This window comes from Furipterus horrens, unplaced genomic scaffold (assembly GCF_987537825.1).
Source record: "Furipterus horrens unplaced genomic scaffold, mFurHor1.1.pri manual_scaffold_8, whole genome shotgun sequence".
Lineage (NCBI taxonomy): Eukaryota > Metazoa > Chordata > Mammalia > Chiroptera > Furipteridae > Furipterus > Furipterus horrens.
Genome location: NW_028327178.1, coordinates 21,192,137 through 21,196,841, shown reverse-complemented (window position 1 = coordinate 21,196,841; position 4,705 = coordinate 21,192,137). Strand labels below are relative to the sequence as shown.

Here is a 4,705-nt window from a genome sequence, read left to right as displayed (position 1 = left end):
TTATGGATATTCTCTCCTCTCTTGGTTCTCTCTGTCTTTAAAGGTTAAAATTTATACTAAGTCCTCCATGTGACCCCAGAGCTGAGAAACAGAAGGATATTCACTGCTAGGAGCATCCTTCTTCACTCACCTCTACCCAAACTGAGTTCCCAAAGGCCAACACAAAAGGCATATTATATGTCTTCAGCTCCATGGCCCGAAAGTACCTGACTGGAACTGGGAGCCTGTCCAGTTCAGACAGAAGGAAAATATTACCCTTCTATTTAATAAGGCAGTGCTGAAGGATTAATCATTAAGTAAACAGCAACAAGCCAGGAGGTTTGCAGGAGGGATAGAGTCCCACCCCATGTTCTCAATTTTTCTGGGATTCAGGATGGAAATTATTACAGGTTTGGAAGGGGCTTCACTAACAACCACCTTCCGGGGCAAGATGGAACAATGCATGAAACCTCAGGCCAGACCCAGCCGGGTGGGACGTTCATTCCTAGAGCCCTCAGAGAGCATGGGTCCGTTCTGTTTAACAGTTGGCATCCAAGCATAGGATTGATAAAACCTGGAGAGTGTTCATGGCCAGGCCACACGTTGCTGTGTGACTTCAAGCAAGTCATTTAACCTTTCTGAGCCTTGATTTTCTCAATTTAAGGGTCAATATATTTCCTCTATGGTCAGGTATGCTGCAATTAGAAATACAGAAAAGAAAACTCCTCAAAACAATCACTTGGGATGCTTAAGTCTCTTCAGCTCTCCCTACCATGAAGACAGACATAGATAAGAGCTGCCTCTCTTAATAAAAAAATTAATGTGTTACTTTTGTTCTGTAATCTGAGCCTGGGGACCTGAGGCACTTGTCTGAACAAAATGGGGCATATGCCTTCTCTTAGAAAGTTGATTAGGCATTGCTTCATAAATGACCTGACCTGACCTTGGGGTTGCAATATACATGGCACAGCCCCACGTGGCTGCATGGTGTTGATAAGATATAGCTATTTCATAAAATGTATTATCTTAAAGCTGATTCCCTATCTTTAAAAAGGAGCTTGAACAAGAGTCTTTATCTGTGATTGGATTAATCAGTCTCTTGTTGTAATGTGTACCTATTCATTTATTCTGACAAAAGAAAATTTATTGGACATCTAAAGTGTGCTAAGCTCAGTGCTTATTGCAAAATGGAAAGTAAGAAACTATAAGACACAAGCCCTGGATTTGCAACATAAAGTATAGTTAAGGAGAGAAAAATATAGCACAAATAAAATACATAAATCAAAGTATAACACAGAATTTGGAAGGAGGTCTGAGAGATACAATGTCTGCAGTAGCAGGGGCAAAGCAGCTTATGACCCTGTTTTTCTGAGTCTGTCTATAGTGGTCTAGGGTTGGGGGGGATGGCCTCTATGGTGGTAGCACTCCATGTCATGTTGGGGGCCAGAGGACCACACGGCATCATGTAGGGTGCCAATGCAGGTGGTGAAGCATGTGTGGAGGTGTATGAGATCCATTCCCTCAAGGACCTGCTGGAAGGTAGAGTGGGCAGGTCTCAGACTATGGTCTGATCTACAATCCTACACTTCAATGCTGTACCTCAATCCTGAGCCAGATGGTACAACCAAGGGTCCTTGCTGTGAAGTACTCTTCAAAGATGAGGGGGGCTATCTATTGGTACTGAAGTTTTTTAGGTCTCCTTCACACAATCCTAATTCTTTGGTGTGTAACTGAATTGTCACATCATGGTGAAAGATTTGGATACCTTTGACAGTGTAAAATAACCACAAATCATGATGAGATCATCCTTACGCACATCAGAAAAGGATGGCTGAGGACAGGGACAGGAGTCTACCTTCAGTGGAAAACTCTATATCAGGTTTATCAAAGGGGTGCTATAATAACCCCAAAGTCCATGCACTTTACATCATAGCAGGGGTGGTGAATGACATAGCACAGCTGCTGCTTCATCCAGGGATGAAGAAAAAGGAAGAAAAAGAATACAACAAAGGGTCTAATCTCAAAAGAGAGACAAAAAAGAAAAAAGTTTAGTGGCTATCCTATCCCACACCCAATCTCTATGTCTCAGACAAGAGCAGCCTCATTATTACCATCTGGTGGCCTCTGGGGTCTACATTCCAACTATCTTTGACTGCAAGGTATGAAAGCAAAGTACCATCCTGAACAGGGTAGATGCGCATGGGAAAGAAACCAGACATGGTTGGTTCTGGTTTCTTTATTTTTCACAATCACTGACAAAAAAAAAAAAAACTTAATGAAGATTATATATATATATATTATATATATGTAATATATATAAGATTTTATATATTATATATAAATATATGACACATTATATATATATTTATATATAATATATATTTGTATATATACTGTGTATATATAATGTATACAGGCTGTCCCCCAAAAATGTACATTTCGTTTCATATTTGTATGCATTCTCGTTCAATGGCTGATCTCAGTTCAGTGACTGTTGCAGGTTTCATAGCGTAGACTTTGTCTTTTAAGTATCCCCATAAAAAAAGTCTAGTGGGGTGAGGTCTGGTGAACGTGCAGGGTACTCTACAGAACCCCTTCGTCCAATCCACCTGCTTGGCAAGATCTCATCAAGGTAGGAGCTAACATCGTGATGGTAGTGTGTGTTGGGGGGGCCCATCTTGCAGTTTCGCATTGTTTCGCGTTGTCAGCAGTGCCTGGACCAGAACGGACATCAGTCTGAAAACAGGCATTGACAGAACAATTCAATAATGTCTATAGATTCTATTACATTTTGAAAATGAAATGTATTTTAATAAACACCTACTTTATAATTATTTAAAGTGTGTATACATTTTTGGGGACACCCTATATATAGTATGTGTATATATATATATATTGGCCCTGGCTGGTTTGGCTCAGTGGATTGAGCGTCGGCCTGCGAGCTAAGTGTCGCTGGTTCGATCTTCCAGTCAGGGCACATCAGAGAAGGAAAACTCTGACTCCAAAAAACCTCCGCTGCCTTGCAGCATACCTCTTCAGGGGCAAGGCTAAGGGAGTAAACCCCGACAGAAAATCCGGAGCCGGAGTCCCTAAGGCGGTTTGACGTTGTAGTCAACACCGGCAACTCCCGCGGCGCCCCTGAAGCAAGCTGTATTGACTCCGTCTTTCCCTTGGACCCTTCAGCTGCGAAGAGAGGGGGGGTCTGCTGCATGAGCAACAGCAGACCCTCCATATCACCCTGCCCAGGCTCTGTAGCTTCAGCTTCACTGGAGAGGACACTCCAGTGTCATCGCAAGATGTCGATTCAACACGGGAGGAGACAGATGCCGTGTCGCTCCCGAGTTGGACTGCACAGCCATTCTCGGCGGTGCAGGTGGACTTTTGGGAAGCTACACCATCGTCTCTCGAGACAGACGGCTGCCGATTCGATTCGATATATAAATATATATATATATATATAAACATGACAGAATTTGATTGTGCTAATTGAGAGAATGTAACACATGCTCAAAGGTGTCCTAAAAATGCAATATTGGCATGGTCTGGAATCAATAGATAAAGTTTCATAGAGGAAAGGAGAAACTGAAATACAGTTTTGAAGGACAAAGAAGAGAATAACAAACTGAGGACATTCTCTGTGAGGGGAAGGGTTTTACAGTTTAAGCAAAAGACTGCAAATATGGAATGAGTCTCATATTGAGGGAGGTGAGTAGTAGTCAAAACCGTGTCCTCTGTCCAGACCTTCAGGGTACAGTGTCCTATTCCTGGACCCTAACCTGCTGAATACTTCCCCTCTTGTCTTGTTCATCCTTATTTCCATATTCATGTCCCTTTGGCAGACTGGTTTCCCAGGACACTTAAGTCAAGAAAGCCCTTTGTTCTAGCATAACAGTCATCAGAGACCCCTCTAGTCCTTGCTTATTATTTGCCCTCTTTATTATATCATAAGTGTTAGCAGGTAAAGGGGAGGTCATGTCCACAGATGTATAACTCAAACAGGGTCTAGCACAAAATGCTTTCAATTTATTAAATGAATGAGCAGATGATTATCAGATTCTCAAGAATGAGATCTAGTCCAAAAGAAGTGACATTACAAATAAAAGATTTTTAAAATATGTTTTAAATCCTAAGAACTCAGAGTATGGTGGTGGAGGGGGTAATATATGCAAATCATGAATTATAAAATAATGTTATAGAGTTTAATAGATACACATGGTGCTATTGAAAGTATAAAAGGAGGCATCAACTGCTGGAAGGTCAAGGTAGGTTTCACAGAGGAGAGCTTTATGCTGAGTCTAAATGGTAGGAGGAGGAGTCACTCATTAGCCAGCAGAGAGTAAAGCAGAGGATTTGAAATATGAGTAATGTAGTGAACAGTAGACGAAATTAGAGCTCAAACATGCTTTGAATTTCAGTCTTTGTTTTATCTACAGAGAATCACAGCCAGAGCATATAGTCAATGAGTTGAAGTCTAAATTGCTTTAGCTCACAAGATCCCAAAGGGTAAGGACCATGTCTTTGGTGTGTACTCTTGGAATTTCATGCCTCCTGCACTGTGGGTGTTCAATAAATATTTAATAATAATGAGTTGATTAATTGAAAGCATTCATGTTCCATATGCATGGGTAGAGCCTCTTTTCACTTTAATTACTATTGCTTTAATCATCGTTAAATAGCATTTCTTAGATAGCAATTTGGTTCACTGTTAAACACACAATCTGCCTGA

The 4,705-nt window shown here is 41.1% G+C and overlaps 1 pseudogene; it reads left to right on the top strand.

Moving 5' to 3' along the window:
* Window positions 1-373: 373 nt before the first annotated feature.
* On the top strand, window positions 374-2,144 carry LOC150002618 (malectin pseudogene; annotated as a pseudogene).
* The last annotated feature ends 2,561 nt before the right edge of the window (window positions 2,145-4,705 follow it).